The sequence below is a fragment of the Pteropus medius genome, unplaced genomic scaffold (assembly GCF_902729225.1).
Source record: "Pteropus medius unplaced genomic scaffold, Ma_sr-lr_union100, whole genome shotgun sequence".
Lineage (NCBI taxonomy): Eukaryota > Metazoa > Chordata > Mammalia > Chiroptera > Pteropodidae > Pteropus > Pteropus medius.
In genome coordinates, this window is record NW_024355008.1 from 1,091,851 (window position 1) to 1,111,628 (window position 19,778).

Below are 19,778 nucleotides of genomic sequence, written 5' to 3' on the forward strand. Positions count from 1 at the left end.
AATAAAGATGTGATAAGGAACTCATCTTCTGCATTCTTTAAATCTCCAAGAGTGGCATTAATATCTGCCATCACCCTTCTACTCAAGATATATATTGTTTTTGGTTCACTGTGTTGACAGTGGAGTGGAGGCCAATCTCAGGGGCTCTCACTAAAACTTTCCCACTGGAAATTACAACAGCAATTACTCCACAGGCTCAGAACCCAATTTGTGTATTCTGCCAACAAACAAGTACATCTATTTCAATTGTACCTTTGGGCACTGGAGAAATAATAGGGTGAGTCTCTGTCTCTAGTCAATCCATGCGAGCTAACCTTGGGCCAGGACTCCATCTCTTACCTGGCTTCATATAACCCCATTCCGACAAGAGTACCATGATGATGCTTCAGGTCAACTTGGACTCTGTGTTCACTAGTCTTCAAAATGTCTGAGTCTTACCCTTTTCCCGGTGACAGTTACCTGAGTAAATATTCTGAGTTCCTTTAGGGAAGGACCAAGGGAATTATTGCTGTATACGCTTGCCATGGTATTGAAGGGTCCTTCCTTATCTGGCTATCTACTTTGGCATCTTGACCATCCATTCTCAATTTCTTTTGTTTGTATAAATTAATGCACTAATTAAGTAATTGGCTACCCACATATCCTTCCCCTGGGAACTCTGAGTTTTTTTACCCATGGCCAAAGCCCTTTGAGTGCCAGATCTGTCTGCTATGCTAACCATGCTATTTATTATATTTGCACTCACCTTGCTTATCATGGTTAGATACTATCACCTGGACTTTTTACCAGCTCTGACTTAAAGATAACAGCTATCAGTTTCGCAGTCATTCAGGTACAGCTCTCACAAGCATATTCCTCAACACGTCAGTATAATAACGTGTCCCCTGGGAGCTCTCATGGAGTATGGTTACCTGGTGGGCATGTCAGCCTTACTTGGATATCCACTTGCAGAGGCCCTGTTCTCTCAGCCTTTTCATCTCTGCCTCCACTGTCTGCCATGGGAGTCCTGACATTTCTACTTCACTTAATGTGGGCCCTGATATCTCCCAAGCTTCCAAAAGCCACCTTAGCAGCATACTAGCTCCATCTCTTTGGTTTTTGATAGGGTGTAAACCCTATAACCTGAGAGTCCACTCACATAGGTAAATTTTCCCTTTTCCAACTTGATGCAGTACCCTCAAAAAAATATGTATGCACAGACTCAACACACATGTATCTTCCTGGCTCCTGCCAATATATTTTAGCCTGGCCCAGTAGATCCTTGGGCACATAGTCTCTTTGTTCCCTCAGCAGCCCTAGTTCTCCTTGCCTGGGTTACGTTAACAACCTAGTTCTTTGGTATCCAGAAGTGGAGGTAGAGTGAGTTCCTGCAGGGAGTGTGTATTTTCTCTCAAAATCTGAGTGTCATCTTCAAGCAACAGGGGTGGACCAGCATTTAATGGCGTAAAGTGGGCTACTTCTGTGGTCACAGAGTTTAAGGAAATCTGAGGATTCAAGGTTTTTGAGGCCATAAACACAGATGCCCCCATGTCAAGTCTCAGGGTCCTACTACATTCTAACCAGGGCCCTAATCTTAGTTTAGTAAACTTGCTGGGGTTAAAAACTCAATCTTTTCTGAAGGTTCACTATCCTCATAATTAAGCACTGAGCTTTATCCTCAACTTTCTCTTTTTCTAGTTGTAGGAGATAAAATTCTCTTTGTATGCTGCCAAGAAGGCTCTCTGAAATTTACATTTCACTGTAAATTCATAATTAACCATCCTTGGCCTTTAATTGCCTTTCTCCAATACACTGCTTGCACACAACAAAAGCCATTTGATTCTATTGGCCTGATAATTATTCCTTTACTGAACCTCTCAAATGCCTGAGATATTGCCCCGCCAGGGGATTCTATTACTGTCTACTATCCCAGTTCACCACTTATGAAAGTCCTAACACCTGTGCTGCTACAGCATGCCAGGGAACATCAGCGTCTCACCCACCACCATTGCCTTCTCATTGCCTTCCACTGCCAGCAGGTGATGCAGCTCCAAAATTCAACTGCAGAGTCTGGGTCCTCAGACTACTCCTGGTACCAACTGGTTCTTAAGTTGGGTTCCCCAGGAATCAGATTCTAATGCTAAATACTCATAAGGGAGAAAGAAATGAGGATTGGGCCGAGGGAGAAGTTGAACCGCAGTGCAGTTATAATAGGGCCCTCAGTCAATCCTTTAAGAAGTCCTGGCCCTAAAACGGCTCTTCAGAGTTTTCTAGAATTGAGGCAAGGAGGCTGGGTCTTTTTATACCCATACAGATCAATTATTTAATATGAGCTGTCTCCAGGGAGAGGGTGTACTCTTGAACAAGGCCACTCCACTTATTCTAGAGAAATTTCCAGAGAAAAACTAAGCTGCAAAATATCTGCAGCCAGTACTTCCTTCAGGTGTGTGAACGAGTGCCACAGACATGCAGAGGAATCTGGATGACACCCCATAGCAGCCACCACACACTTTCACAGTAACAACAAAATACAAGTTGGAAAAGCTTGTATTATAACATAAATGGGGAAAATAATATCCCATAGCCACTAGTAAATAAAAATAGGGGCGAACCAAACTTTCGCTCAAAGAAATCCTCTGATAGCACGATATGTGTTTTGTCAGCTGTACTAGCTCCCCAGCCCTGAATCTGTCTCTACCTTTAAGCTGGTAAGCTGGTCTACACAAAGTTCCACCTGCTTACAACCACGCTACCACTCACTATGTCCTGCCTCAAGGGCGGGGACAGCAGCAGTGGTGGAAGGTCTCGGCTTCCAAAATGGATATTGTTTTGTGCAATAACACATAAAGTACTATTCCATCAACTCTCTGTTTTAACTGGCAAAAACCAGTAAAAAGAAGAGATGATAGATGAGGTCTAGTTTCTGCTTCCAAACATAAAGAACTTGGAAGCTGCCACCTCATTCTAACAATAAAAACCTGAACAGACTGAAAAAACACCTCATCTTGTATCTGTAAAAGAAGAGAAAAGAGGGCAAACCACTGCCTCAAATTAGAGAGACAGGAGAATACAGAGAGTCATGGCTTACCAGAGCAGAGACTCACCTTGGAAACCAAGTGCCAGGCAGGAAACTGGAAACTGCAATTGACAGATTACTGACGGCCTAGAGCAGACAAGGCTAAGAGTTAAGAACTCCAAGGTAACCCAATCATAGGGGTACCCCATAATATTGTGAGATTTACTTCCAAGGGTTTGACCAGATTCCCTCAGAAAATATCAGAGAAAAATTCCCCCCTCTTTGGCAAAGGAAAAAAAGGAACCATTTTGAAATATCCCAGAATAGTCTTCATAACAAGGACTGCCCTCAGGAGAAACTAGTTAAACAGAGCCTAACTGACCTGGGGCAAGGGAAATACTTAACTCCAGTCAGCAATAGCTTTCCACGTGGGAGAAAAGAAATACCCAACTCCAGGCCACTCTAGCCAACCTTTCCCATCTAAAAAGAGAGGAAAAAACCTGATAAACACTTGTGAAGTTCACAGTCCAAAGGCACATCCTCACTAAAAGACGGCAACCTAATCACAGGAGTACGGAACACTTATCCTCCCTCCAAACCTCACCAAATTACTAAAGGCCTATTTACATCACTCCTTTTACCAGGTACATCATGTTCAGCCATCAAGAAAGAATTATAAGGCATACTAAACAGCAAAAAAAAAGCACAATATAAAAAAACAGAGAAAGCTTCAGAACCAGATTATAGCAGGGATGTTGGAATTATCAGACTGGGAATTTATAAATTTTACTTATATGCTAAGGGTTCTAATGGATAAAGTAGACAACATGCAAGAACAGATGGGTAATGTAAGCAGAGATTTGGAAATCCTAAGGAAAAAAAAATGGTAGAGATCAAAAACACTGTAACAGAAATAAAAATGCCATTGATGAGTTTCTTAAATTGGACATAGTTGAGGAAAGAAACTCTAAGATATCTCAATAGAAACTTCTAAAGCTGAAAAGCAAAGAGAAAAAAGAACAGAATATTGAAGGACTGTGGGACAATTACAAAAGGTGTAACATCTGTGTAATGGCAATGTCAGAAGGAGAAGAAAGGAACAGAAGAAATGTTTGAAATAATAATGAAATAATAATGAAATAATAATAAGAATTTCTCAAAATTAATGTCAGACATCAACCCACAAACCCAGAAAACTCAGAGAACACCAAGCAGGATAAATACCAAAGAGAAAAGACCGAAATTACTTGAATCCTCCTCCTCCCTCCAATCTGAGGGATATTAATCAGCATAGATTATTATAGTAAGGGACATATCAAAATTCTGCAGCCTAGGTGATTCTAACCAGTTATCTAGGTCAGGCTTCTTCATTCAGTTTGGTGAATAAATCACTCTAGTTAGAGACTCTGAGATCTACCAGTCACACTTCTATTTGCTGTGCCAAAGAAAATCCTTGACCCCGTTAATGATAGGAATAGCAACATTTTAAAGAGAGCCAAATGAGGTGGTTTCTGAACTTTATTAAAGTCATAGTTAAATTTTCGTGCTATATTAAAAGTATAGGAGTTATTATATTATAAATATAAATATTTTACTAACCCACCAAGGCCTACATTCAACTCTCATGAGAACTGGCAGTGTGGCCTAGCATGGTCTTTAGATTTGAATAAACTTAAGTTCAAGTCCTGGTTCTGCTACCTAGTAGCTTCATTTTCCTGGAAAATTATTTAACTTGTCTATGCTTTAGTTGCTTCTCACATAAAATACATTTATTAATGATACCTACTGAGTTGCAATAATGATATTTTGCATTACCATAAGCAAACAGCATTGGGTCTGGCACTGAGAGTCTTTAATTAATGACACCTATACTAATTAATATTATATATTAATGTGCTTGTTACTGACATTAGTCACTATGTAAGCGATCTCCCCTCTCACTGCTGTTGGGTTGCTTCTGCCTAACAGAAGCAAGAGTCGGTTTTTTAGTGGTTTAAGTTGTGGCCCTCCAGAGGACCAGCAACCCAACTATGCTTGTTTAATGTGGTTTGTTCTGCACCATATGCATGTGGGCTTTTAATAAATGCTATTTGATGATGATGATGATGAGTTCCTGGAGACAGAGCTGTGTTCAGCAAAGTCACTCACTACATTATGCTTGGCCTTAATTTCTGCCACTCAACTCCAGGAATGCTCTTGAGAACAGTACAGAAACTTCTGAAATTTCCATTTGAGGTGAAGTACTAGTGCCAGAAATCCTCACGAAGGGAGTCATTAACCCTCACCCTTTTTTCTTGTGACTCCTTCCAAACTGACCCTCAGAAGGGCTTTCTCAACAGGCTGCCTGGGTTTCTCAGCAGTCCTGTGCATTCCATAGCAGCACTATCCGCCATGCTTCCCGAAAAAGCAAGGGGCTGATTGTGGGCCAACTTCCAAAGTCCAAATGATGGAGAACAGTTTATTATAACTGCACCAAAAAGAAAAACAAACCAAGGACTCAGTCTTTGGTCCCTAATCGATACAAAATGAGCTTATAGCTCCACAGATTCAAACAGGATTTAAACTTTTTTGAAATGTTTACATTAAAAACAATGACATATTAAAACAACAAGCCTGAAAACTGATCAAAAGTAAAGACTTTTTCTCTCCATAACTTACATTAAAGTGACTGAGAGGTATAGAGGGCTTTTATCCAATGGGGTCGGGACTTTTGAAAGAGCACAGCTGTTTTTCATAGGTAATTTGCTTTTCAATCCAGGAGGGCCTTTCAACTGAGTTTTGTGTTGGTGAGTTCTACTATCACTACTACAAAACTATATTTACCAACTATATTTGAATTAAAAGTTTCTTTTGTTTCAAATATGAGCCCTTATTTTTAGAAAATAAAGAATTTCTTCTTAGATGAAAAGTCAACTTTCTTTCCTATGAAATTTCTACCCTTCTGCCCAAGAGTTGTAGTTAGAAAGGGTCTAGTGATCCCTGGTACAACCTTTCCAAGTAGGATGCTTTGGACAGAGTGCTGTAAATGAACAATGCTTCCTTTCAGACAACCTGGGTTCTCCAAACACAGAGATAGCTGTGATGCTTTGCCAGATCAAGAGAGAGCCCCGTGTTTAACAATGGTGACCTGGACTTGTAGCAACATTATGAGCTTTGCAGACAGTCTGCCTATGCAGGCTTTGACCTGATTTCCAAGCTTCATTGAAACTATTGCCTGAAATAGCAAGGAAGACTGAAAAGAGACTTAAGAAAGAAGAAGGACATCAAATCACATTTAGGGGCAAAGAGGACACAGGGAGGGGCCTGAGACAACTGTTCCTTTCCTTGGAAAACAACAAGACTGTGAGTTTAATACCGCAAAGGTCACAGAAATGGGAAATCTTGCCTTACTATACCTAAGTTTATGTGTTTGCTGCTATACTCCAAGCTATTGTTTGATCCATTTAATCAAATTTTATAGCCACTTGATCAATCATTTCATCAAATTTTTAAATGCATCCACAGAGACTTTGCAACAATATTCCAAAGATTTTATTTTTTATTCTTTTTTTTTTTTTTTTTGCATTGTGGACAAATCTGTTGTTACTGGCAATGTGTGTAGGAACTAGTCCTGGTGACCTCTCTGTGAACTCACCAGAAAGTCAAAATTTGCAATTTCTTGTTCAGTGTAAAGCTAAGCTTTGACCTTGAGGACTTTGTTGTGGTGGCTTCCCCCAGGAAATCAAAGAGACTGGTCATTTCCCGAGTCCCCAACAGCAGGCCTGTTATGAGAATCTCTCAGGGGCCTCTGAGTAAGTATCTTTCAACTTAATGGTTCGATTACAAATTTTCATTGGTATACAGAGGCTATAGTCTAAATCTTAAGTCTTTCAGGAGGTGACAGGAAGACAAAAAGAAGAAAGAAAGAAAAAAGGAAACTGTTTTTGAAAAAGAAGAGGTACAACAACATAAAACCTAGTAGGAGGGGGTCTGTTTGTGCTGCCTGACCATATCTGTCTTTCCATCTTTTTGGAATGTCTCATTTCTTTTGTCAGGTCCCTTCCGTTGTTCTTGCTGGCTCTTCTCATGTAGAGAGCAAATACTTTCTCTGCCAATTACAATTGAATCTCTTACACCTATTCTGGGAACATTCTGTAGATTGGACTTTTTTCCAATTTACTTGGATGCCCTTCCTGCTGGCCTTATTTTCCTTGTGTCTCACTTATCAGCCCTCCCTAAGAAGCTAGGTACTGCTAATCTACACCTCACTCAGATGTTGACATAACTTTTGTCACCAGCGGTTCTACTTGTTAAAAGCAGTTGTGTATGCTATCAGATGTCCAAAGCCCAGCAGATTGTCTTTATGATAAACTTCGGAGAGACGCTCGATTTGTAGATTTATTCGCACACATCCTCCTTGTCTTGTTTACTCAACCCATGGGACAACTTCTCTCTCTTAAAACCACACGGCTTTGTGAGGGCCAGGATCAGTCCATATTTATTAAATGAACTCATTATTTGCCAAAATTTTGTGAGAAAAACAAAATATAAATCATTAACAGAGCTGAAAAGGACCCTACAGCTTTAATCTAAAAATGTCATGTCTCAGACAAAGAAATTGAGATCCTGAGAGGTAATTTTTTCAAGTCATCCTACAATATTGTGGTTGGACTAGAACAAGAAAATAGTTCTTATCACAAATTCTGGGCTTTCACATGTTCATAGGGCTCCCAATTTATTTGCAATGATAACTTAAATTTCATAACATCATAACCCAAAACATTTCCATATAAACTTACATGGTTCTATCTAGTTAAAAAATTTTATGCTGTTTGAAAAATGTTTATTAATACCTCACCTTCCTAAGGTTTTCCACAAAAGCAAACTTTGAAGAGAAAGCTAATGAATTATTTTATTCTTTTCATTGTTCAAATTCTCACTGACCTCATAGGTCCTGCGAAATCTTCCCTAGCAACAGTTCTACAGAGTCATAAAGTAACATGGAAGTCAGCAGTGACCTCAGTCAATACACAGCAATATATGACAGGAAGCCTGTGAGGAGGAGGCCTCTGAACCATATGTAAGAATTGAAAGATCGTAAATGTTATTTTGACCAGTAACAATTATGGTAAATGAGGCTCAGTAAGTCAGGCAGTTTGTCTAAATCTTTCATCCAAGCTAATCCATTCACTACTAAACACATGTGTCTCAAATCGGGTCCAGAGTCCTTTCAAAGTACATATGTATTTTATCCACACAACTTTTACTTAATGAGAATTTGTGGAATAACTTCAGCATGCAGAAGAGAGGGATGCATAGAAAAAAATAAGAGGCATAATCCCTTGTATCAAGAGCTCAGCCTTATCTCAAGGTGTTGGGAAGGTGTATATGAAGAGCAGCACCTACTTCAAATTTCTTCTCACAATACTTATTCTATGTTGAAATTCATTCTTTCTTCTGGTGTGTGGCTCCACTTCTTTAGATCTTTTAATTCAGATGTTTAACCTCTTGTACAGACCCTTGGCTTGGATGACCAATGTTATATTGTCTGATACTGCCTGGACCCTTCAGTCTTTAAAGGTCTTTCAGTTTCTTTGCCTGGATTCTCTGTCCCTAAAGACTCCATTCTTACTCACTTTAACCTGAGACACCTACATGCTCTCCCCTTGCTCTCTCTCTGGATTTGACCTATGGTGCCCTTGATAAGGTCATTGCTAGCACCTCTCAGACTTTCTGGTATATTCTATTCCTGATGTTTGAGAATGAGATTCATGCTGACAAACAGAAGACATGTAAATGAGGTCTTCAAGACTATCAAGCTGGGGATAAAACCCTCTGGGGCACCAGAAAGATCAAAAGTCATTCATAAAAATTTAGAACCTGCTTAACTCTGACTGTCAAATAATCTAAACATTTTTTAACATGCTCAACCTTTTGACAGAAAAATTAAAAGGCATTAAAACAAACTTACATAAGGAATTCGATCTAAAAATTTCTTCCTAGATATCTGTCCTGGGGACACTGTACATTCAGAATGACCTCTTGCACTCTCTATATTCAATTCCAGAATCTCAAACCAATGATCTTGAAGCAATTATAGTATTTTATTTATTGGTTTAAAACTGAAATGGCCCATGACTTTACACTGATATAAAGTAGGAGCAGACACAGATATATATTGAAATAATTTTCAATCAAAAGTTTGATTCCGGGATTTCCAGTCAAAATGGCAGAGGAGGTAAATGCTGTGGTTGCCTCCTTTCGTGACTACATCAAAATTACAACTAAACTACAGAACATCCATTACTGAGAATTGCATGAAGTCTAGCTGAACAGAAGTTCTACAACTAATTATGTAGAGAAGACACCCCCCTGAGACTGGTAGGAAGAGTGGAGGTGTGAAATGGGCTGATCCCATACCTACATGTGGTGTTTAAAAATTGGGAGGGGTATCTCAGCTGTGGAGCTTCCCCCAGAAAAGTGAGGAGTCCCAGCACCACACCAGGCTCCCAAGCCCAGGGTTCCAGTGCTGGAAAGGGAAGTGCCCACAACTCTTGGCTGTGAAAACCAGCAGATATTAAAGCAAAAAACCTATGGGAGTCCCCGGCATTCCTTTTAAAGGGTCCATACATGGACTTACTTGCTGATGGATTCACTTGCCTTGAGCTCCAAAACTGGGACAACAGCTCAAAAGTCACCAGCATCATATGGGGAAGAAATAAATTGTTTGGTTTCAGGATAAGGGCTGGAAAAGCAGCTTTCTCCCAGACAGAAGTAATGGCAGAAGCCATTGTTCCTTTGCTGAGCCCTCCCTCCATCCAGCCAAATACACCATATCTGAGTCTCTACCTGGCTAATACCTTTCTCATTGCCTTGGTGATTCCTTGAGACCCCACCACCCACTGCACAGGCCACCAAACCACTTCCAGTGGCTTTTCCATACAAAAGGCCTGTCTTTGCTCATGCTTTGGACTTTCTTATAATCTCTCAAAGGTTCACAAAACCCAGAAAAGCAGTGTCTGGCCTCAGTGTGCCCCCTACCTCTTTCTGAGCAGCCCCAAGCCTGGTGCTAGCAGCAGCTGGCCTCAGTTTACAGCTTTGCCTCAAGAGGCACCTTCAAGCCCAGCATGGGTGGTGGCCATCTGGGAATTGTGTGGTGGCTCATGCCAGATGCCCCAGGCAGGGCATAGCCTGCAGCTAAACTTGGTTGATGGCAGGAACACTCCCAGGAGGGCCAAGGGCTGGCATGTCCAATGAGTAGTTTCAGACCCAGCCAATGCACTACCTAGGGCCTCATCCAATAACAACACACCCAGAGGGCAGACTGTGTAGGCACCAGAACCCTGCTAAAGCAAATTCTGATCCATAGGGATGGCCCCTGCACAACTTCTCCACTGTAGTCACTGGTCAGTCCTCACAACCAATCAGCCTGAAAGTCAATCCATCCCACTGACATGCAAACAGCAAGCAAGGCTCAATTATAATATGCAGTCACATACAAAGGACATCTGAAGCACCCAGCTCAGGTGACCAGGGAATACTATGCCAGTGGGTCCCACAGGACACACTACATAAGGCCACTCTACTAAGACTGTGAGACATAGCAGCTCTACCTAATACATAGAAACAAACACAAGACAGGCAGCCAAAATGGGGAGACAGAGAGGCATGTCCCAAATTAAAGAACAGAGCAAAGCTTTAGAAAAAGAACTAAACAAAATGGAGACAAGCAATCTATCAGATGCAGAGTTCAAAACACTGGTCATAAGGATGATTAATGATCTCAGTGAGAACGTCAACAAAGAGATAGAAAGCATGAAAATGGAGATAGAAAACATAAAAACAAACCAGTCAGAAATGGAAAATACAATAACTGAAATGAAGAATACATTAGAGGGAATCAGCAATAGATTAGGTGAAGCAGAGGATCCAATCAGCAATTTAGAAGGTAAGGTAGCAGAAAATACTCAATCAGGACAGCAACTAGAAAAAAGAACAAGTAAGATAGTTTAAGTAGCCTCTGAGACAACATCAACCATACCAACAGTCATATCATATTGTTACCAGAAGGAGAAGAGAGAGCAAGAAACTGAAAACCTGTTTGAAGAAATACCGATGGAAAACTTCCCTAACCTGGTGAAGGAAATAGATATACAGGCCCAAAAAGTGCAGAGTCCCAAGCAAGATGAACCCAAAAAGTCCCACGCCAAGGTATATCATAATTAAAATGCCAAAGTCAAAGACAGAGAGAGAATCTTAAAAGCAGCATGAGAAAGGCAGTTAGTTACCTACAAGGGAGCTCTCATAAGACTGTCAGTGAGTTTCTCAATAGAAACCTTTCAGGCCAGAAGAGATTGACACAAAATATTCAAAGTGATGAAAAGTAAGGACCTACAACCAAGATTACTCTACGCAGAAAGCTATCATTTAATATCAAAGCGAGATCAAGAGTTTTCCAGACAAGAAAAAGCCAAAGGAGTTCATCAACATCAAACCAGTATTATAAGAAATGTTAGAGGATCTTTTTGCAGAAGAAGAAAAAAGATCAAAAATATGAATAATAAAATAGCACTAACTACTTACCTATCAATAATTACTTTAAATGTAAATAGATTAAATCTTCAATCAAAAGATAGGGTGGCTGAATGAATAAGAAAACAAGACTCTTCCACATGCTGCCTACAAGAGACTCACTTCAGATGAAAAGACACACACAAACTGAAAGTAAAAGGATGTAAAAAGATATTTCATTAAAATATAAATGGAAAAAAAAAAAACCTAGGGTAGCAATACTTATACCAGACAAAATAGACTTTAAAATGAAGGCTAGAACAAGAGACAAAGCAGGACTCCATAATTCCACTTGTGGGTATTTATCCACAGAAACCCAAAACACTACTTTGAAGGGACATGTGCATCCATATTTTCATTGCAACATTATTTACAATAGCCAAGATATGGAGGCACCCTGGATGTTCGTCAGTGGATGAATAGATGAAGGAATGGTAGATATGTGCAATGGGATATTATTTAGCCATAAAAAAGAATGAAATCTTGCCATCTGCAACAACATGGATGGACCTATAGGATATTATGGTGAGTGGAGTAAGTCAGGCAGAGAAAGACAAATGCCATATGATTTTACTTACATGTAGAATCTAAAAACAAAGCACACAAACAAACTAAATAGAAACATACTCATAGATACAGAGAATATTTTGATGGTTGCCAGATGGGAAATGGGTTGGGAGAGTGGGTCAATTAGTAGTACCAATTAGTAGTCACAAAATAATCATAGGAATATAAAATAGAGCATAAGGAATATAGTCAATAATATTTTAATAACTATGTATGGTGTCAGATGGATACTAGATTCATTGGGACAATCGCTTTGTAAGTTATGTAACTGTCTAATCGCTATGTTACACACCTGAAACTAATATAATATATATATATGCCAACTGTAATTGAAAAATTACTATAAAATTTTTAAATACTTTGATTCCTTAATTTTTCAGCAAAAACTCATTAACTAGATAACATTAACTTATAATATTCCAGTTATTGAAAATTTGAAAGATTAGATACATTGGAAATCCATTATATCTGATTTGTTAAATGATTTTTGTAGATTTGAGACCCGAATGTCAGTTCCTTAAAATATGCCTGCACTGAGCTGGCATCGCTTACCCTGCATCTATCAGTAACTATAATCAAGTAATTTAAAGTCTTTAAGCCTTAGTTCTCTCATGTGTAAAATAAGGTAGAAAGTGTTCAGCTAAATGACTTTTAAAGTCCCTTCCAACTGTGAAGTTATTTGATTATGTGGAGTCTATAACACTATTTGTGCAGCACCCAAATATTCTGTCTTCTGGTAATAACAGAAAAGAAAATATAAGCACAAAATAAATTCTACATATGATGTCTCCACTGTGCTAAAAGCCTGTAATTCTCATTGACTCCAAAGGAGTTCTGCAGATGTGGAAGGAGGAACATAAATAGTGTACCTCTGTGAAGTGAAACTGAATGAACGAGCCAGCTGCATTGAGAGTGACTTCACTTGGGCTGTGTTTTGGTACCTAGTACTCAAACCAGCTGTGCCACAATCCCTGATCCAAGTTTATTTGCAATAAGAAAGTGTTAGGAGACACAAGGAAAACTATTTACCTACAGAAGATTAGAGATTGAAAGATAACATAACTAACTTGCCAGTCACTGGTGACAATAGAAAATTTCTCAAACAGAAATATTTGCTAGGTTTTTCTCTTTCATTTTATTTTGTTTTAAATCAATATCCAGTTTAGCATCTACTATGTACTCTACTTTGTAGGGATAGAAGGATAAATAAGGGATAGCTCTTGCCTTCAACTCTGTAGGGAAGATAAGACATACACAAATAGATACAGCACAATGCTGTGTAGATTGACCCATGAGTGACTTAGATACAACATTCTCTAAGAACTCCAAATAGATTTTTGGCTAATCACCATCAAGTCACTGTAATATATATCAAATAGTCATAAATGATACATGTACGCACACATACATTTGTTGCAAGCCAAGAAGTGTGACCATGGTAAATAAATATTTTAAGAAACAATAGTGAACTGAATAAATGTGGTGAAAATTCATTGAGGCATGTAGTTATAACCCTATATGACCTTTTTTATCTCATTAATAAAAGTGTTGGCATTTGTTTCTCTAGTAGAGATCTGTAAACCTATTCAAAGTTTCATAGACGTCCCTCTATTAAATGAACTCTGTCTTGGAAACACTAAACTGAAAGCAAAATGAATGACTTCACCCCAACACACTGTTCCCTGGAATTTCTGACAATCTTTTTAAAAACTTAAAGCATTACAATTCCTAATTTTCACTGTCTTTTTATCTTACTAGTTTTTAATGGAATCTTTAATATCTTTAGTGAAAATGGCATATTTAATAGAAAATACGAAATAAACCTGAATTTCTATAAACACGCAGTTTAAGCTTCCTTATAAGATTGGCCATGTGCATATAATTCCTCTCACAAAAAAAAATGTGCTGAAAGGTCAGCAGAGGAATAAAAATGTGTAGATCTTAGAAGGCTGACAGTGAGAAAGAAAACAATAGAGTATGAGATTTCAACAACTCTTTGGAACACTGATGGAGTAATGGTAACTAACTCAATTGATAGGGGAGTAGTAACTAAATTAGCTACAGACATACGTCAGAGATATTGTGAGTTCAGTTCCAGACTACTACAATAAAACACATATCTCAATAAAGCAAGTGGTAATCTTTCTGCTAGTGGAGGGTCTCGCTTTCAATATGTAAAAAAACGTAACACCTGTGAAATGCAATAAAATGAAGTGCAATAAAACAAAGTATGCCTGTACATCTGAAGTGTCTGAAAAGAAGGGCCTTAAGTCAGGTTCCCTAGAAGCAGAGACTTAAATAGAAATTCCTGCACAAATGATATATTGATGGTGTTCTCTCAGAAGAAACTTAAAAGGGCCATGAAGGAATCAGGCTAGGGAAGAAGAAAAGGCTAGATAAGCATGTGATTTTAGAGGAAGTCTTGTCTCACCCTGATGCCACACAAGCTCTGGAAATAAAGTGCATTTTTAAAGGGTTATCTACCCAGAAAGAAAGAGGCTGGGCTATTATGCCCCTGTATCAGTTACTTTGTGGCCATGGGGCTTTTCCAGGCAGAGGGAGAATAGTGTAATATCTCTGATCAAAAAGACTTCCTTCAGCCAAAGACCATCTTTCAAAGAAGAATGTGCAGGTGTGAGGCATTAGCAGCCAGAATCTGCAACAGCTGGGGGCTGATGTACACAAGTAGTAAAGGGGATTGGGACAGGATACCACCAGCATCTTTTATCCCTTGCACAGTTCAGTCTACCTGCTTCTCATATTAGGTTTATTCCATCTGGTCCCTGCTTCTCCAGGCTTCTAGTTGGTTTCAATTTCCAGTAAAACTTAGAGGAGAAATTAGTAAGATGAGCTACTGTCTCTCTGCTGAAGTTGGTATCAAGACCATAACTGACATACATCTTCTTCCTCTCCTACCCTTTCTAGATTTCCCTCCCCTTCTGACAGTGCTGTTGATGATCAATGCGACTCGTCTAATGGGATGACTGAGACTCTTATCCTTGAGTAGTTTCAGCCCTTAGTTTTCCAGACTTCATTGCCTCATTTGCCAATTTACAGTTAAAAATGGGCATAGGAATGCCAGGAGATATCCCAATAGAGTCTCTGAGTGCCAAATATATTCCACCCTGCCCTGATTATATAGTAGCAACTTTACCACCTCAATGATCATTAGGATCACAATTACCCTACCAACATGGCAAGTCCTTCCTTGGACCACTGGTCTGCTAGAATGAGGAATCCCAGAATGTCAGGTGGCTGCTGTAGTTTTAAATTAAGTTGGACTCTCATTATACTCCCAGGTGGAAGAATTCCCTTTCTGGAACCAGGAAATCTAGACCCACAGAACTGAGAGTTGCATAGTAATAGTGAATTGGATTATCCTTACTTACATCCTTTAGGACCCATATGCATATTGTCTACCTATCAAGGGCAGTGCAACATACAAAGGTCATTGGTTTAGGGCAAAAAACTGGATCCTGAAGGACACTGCCCAACATTTGAAGGTGTCAACTTATCCCTCAATCGCACCACCAAGAGGTCATTCCGATGCTCTATCAGGCCAGCAGCTTCCAGAGAAGGCTACATATGTAAGCCATTAAATGCAAGCTAACACCCTCCTCCCCCGAAGCTGGGAAATGCCATTATCAACCTATTAAAGGGAATATGTCTTGAGACCTACCGTACATGCTACAGAAAGATCAACAAGAATTGGAAATTTAGCTGATTCATATTTCAGAACAATCAATATGATAACCAAAAAGGCTTAGTGACTAACAGACTGGGGAGGGAGTAGCCTATACAGCCTCGATACAATGGACAAAGGGATGATTCACATCCCAAGCGGGATGGAGCAGGACAGCGTGAGATTCCATCACATTACAATTTATGAATTGTTTATTTCTAGAATTTGTCATTTAATATTTTCAGATTGTGGTTGACCACAGGTAAATGAAATCATAGCTAACTGAAACCATAAAAAGCAAAACTGTGGATAAAGGGGGACTACTGTAGCTGATGAAGGACTTGTATCCAAAATATGAAAGGAACTCTGATACAATTTAAAAGACACACAATTCAATTAAAAGAACAGGCAAAATATTCGAACAGACACTTTACCAAGGAAATGTATGGATGATAAATAAGCACATAAAAATGTGCTCACCATAGTTAATCATTAGAGAAGTGAAAAATAACTACAATGAGACATCACTACACTCTTATTACATTGGCTAAAATTAGAAAGATTGTCCATACCAAATATTGGTGAGGATGTCAAGAAACTGCAATACTCATAAACCACTAGTAAGAATATAAAATGGTGCAATCACTTTAGAATATAGTTTGGCAGTTTCCTAAATATTTAAAAATATACCATATTTAAACATTATACTATGTGGTACAGCCATTCGACTCCTAGGTGTTTACTCAAGAGAAAAGAAAGCATATGTCCACATAGAGACTTCTACATGAATGTTTATAGTATCTTTATTTGTAACAGCCAAAAACTAGGAGCAAACCAAATCATCAATAGGTGATTAAATTTTTAAAAATGAACTATTGATAACATGCAACAACACAGCAACATAAAGAATCTCAAAATAATTATGTCAAGTGAAAAAATACATACAAAAAAAAGAGTATACATTGTATGATTACTTTTATATAAAAGTAATGGGCCAGAAGAATGGTATTACAAAGAAGCATGAGAAAACTTTTGGGGGTGATTCAAGAATGTACATGTCCAAACATCAAATTGCATACCATAAATACGTGCAGGTTACTGCAGTCAATTATAATTCAATAGAGCTCTCAAAAATACACTCAAGGACAAGAAAAGTTTTTAAATAAATGTAGGAAATAAGTAATCCATATTATTCTGATATAGTCATTAATTAATTAATTCAATAGTCACCATAAGGTTCCTATGTGCTAAGCATTGTGCTAAATGCTGAAAGCCCAAATATTTCTAGAATACAACACCTCTTGCCAAAGACTTCACAGATTTGTAAACTAATAGACACCTACCCTTTGGGAAAAGTAAGCTATAATATCTTTTTTGAAGATAGTAGTTAATGTTCCTTATGAAGAAATATAGTAAATGATGTTAGCCATCCCTTTTACATAAAGCCCTCTTTCATCAGTATCTAATTCTCTGTTATTCTCACTTTGTTAACCATTGCTCCTTGGGAGGCAGTAGTATCTTCCCTTTTCAATACTAGTATATTAACATTCCAAAATCATAATTACTCATGGATCATCACTAATAATGTAGCCAACTCTCAATTTTGATAGTGGATTTTCCAGAAACCTGGCTTTGCTCCTTGCACCCTCTTGCTACTTGCATTTGGGACATCTCATTGCTCGTTAGCACCTCTATCAAGGGTGTTCAGTAGGAAAGAGGAGATAAAACTCAAACCCATCCAATATTCTGCTGAGAATCATTAAATCTTAAAATTGGAAGTAATCTCCATGGTTATCTATTTCAACTCTCACCCAGTGCTTGAATTTCCTCTAGCCTAGCCTTGACAAATATTCATCCAAGCCAGATTCTGTTTGAACATTTTGAATAATAACAGAGCCAATGCTTAGTTACTCCAATTATACATTTTATGGCCCCCTGGTTTAGCTCTTTTCTATGTTAGCAGTTCAAACAGAAGTTCTGAGAGGTGCTTGGAAACAGCATTGAAACTTTGGTTGAGGAATAGTAATATGTATTTCAGTTATTTTACACACTGAGAGAGAGAGAAAGAGAGAGAGAGAATTTTTTCAGACAAAAAAGAAATTCTTCCAAAATATTTTGCTATAAATACCTCACCCCCAACATTCCCTATGAGTCAGGGAGGGAGAGAGGGGATGAAGGAACTAAAAAATGAATCTGTTAGTACTATTAACTGAGTTGTTTCCCTCCACCATAAAATCATATATTGAAGCCCTACTCCCAATGTGACTATATTTGGAAATCTACCTAATACATAGAACAAACACAGAGAGGCAGCCAAAATGAAGAGACAAAAAAACATGTCCCAAGTGAAAGAACAGGATAAAACTCTAAAAAAAGAACTAAACAAAATGGAGGCAAGCAACATACTACATACAGAATACAAAACACTGGTTATAAGGGTGCTCAACAAACTTAGGTGAAGAATAGATCAACTCAGTGGAAACTTCAACAAAGAGATAGTAAACATAAAAATGGACATAGAAACCATAAAAAAGAAACAGTCAGAAACAAAAAATACAATAACTAAAATGAAGAACACATTAGGAATTAACAGCAGATTAGATGAAGCAGAGAATCAAATCAGCAGTTTAGAAGACAGGTACTGGAAAATATCCAATCAGAACCACAAGAAAAAGGATTTTTTAAATGAGGATAGTTTAAGGAGCCTCAGAACAACATCAAGCACATCAATATTCACATCATAGGGGTACCAGAAGGACAAGAGAGAAAGAAGGAATTGAAAACCTATTTGAAGAAATAATGACTGAAAACTTCTCTAATCTGATGAAGGAAATAGACATACAAATCTAGAAAATACAGGGAGTCTCAAACAAGTTGAACCCAAAGAGGTCTACACCAAGACACATCATAATTAAAATACCAAAGGTTAAAGGCAAAGAGAGAATCTTAAAAGCAGCCAGAGAAAAGCAGTTAGTTACTGACAAGAGAGCTCCCATAAGACTGTCAGCTGGTTTCTCAACAGAAACTTTGCAGGGCAGAAAAGATTGGCATGAAATATTCAAGGTGATAAAAATCAAGGAACTACAACCAAGACTACTCTTATCTAGCCAGGCTATCATTTAGAATCAAAGGGGAGATAAAGAGCTTCCCAGATAAGAAAAAGCTAAAGGAGTTCATCAGCACCAAGCCAGTATTACAAAAAAATGTTAAAAGGACTTCTTTAAGAAGAAGAAGGGGGTGGGAGGGGACAGAAATATGAATAACAAAATGATAATAACTACATACCTATCAATAATCACTTTAAATGTAAACGGATTAAATGTTCCAATCGAAAGACATAGGGTGGCTAAATAGATAAGAGAACAAGACCCATACATATGCTATCTACAAGACACCCATTTCAGATTGAAAAGCACATACAGATTGAAAGGCACATACAGACTGAAAGTGAAGGAATGGAAAAAGATATTTCATGTAAATGGAAATTTAAAAAAGCTGGGGTAGCAATACTTATATCAGACAAATAGACTGTGAAACAAAGGCTATATAACAAGAGGCAAAAAAGAATACTACATAATGATAAAGGGATCAAACCAACTAAAGGATAAAACCCTTGTAAACATTTATGTACCCAACATAGGAGCACCTAAATTTATAAAGCAAATATCGATGGACATAAAAGGAGAGATCAACAGTCACACAGTCATAGTAGGGGATTTTAACACCCCATTGGCATCAATGGATAGATCATCCAGACAGAAAATCAACAAGGAAACAGTGCCTTGTTGATTTTAAAAGACACATTAGACCAGATGGATTCAATTGATGTGTTAGAACAAAACTCATCCAAAAGCAGCAGAATTTACATTCTTTTCAAGTGCACATTGAACATTTTCCAGGATAGACCACATGTTAGGCCACAAAACAAGTCTCAACAAATTTAAAAGATTGAAATTATATCAAGCATCTTCTCTGACCACAATG

General features: G+C 38.3%; 1 long non-coding RNA gene across 2 annotated transcripts in view; it reads right to left on the reverse strand.

Annotated features, from left to right (window-relative positions):
* The window catches only part of LOC120598156 (uncharacterized), a 44,894-nt gene that overhangs the window by 5,560 nt on the left and 19,556 nt on the right, over nt 1-19,778 (reverse strand). Inside the window, exons 3-4 of one of the 2 annotated variants that reach the window (XR_005651525.1) lie at nt 3,378-3,475; nt 3,084-3,142 (exon numbers count right to left, since the gene is read on the reverse strand). This is a non-coding gene — a long non-coding RNA (uncharacterized LOC120598156). The remainder of the gene's footprint in view (nt 1-3,083; nt 3,143-3,377; nt 3,476-19,778) is intronic. The other variant, XR_005651524.1, reaches the window with a different exon arrangement.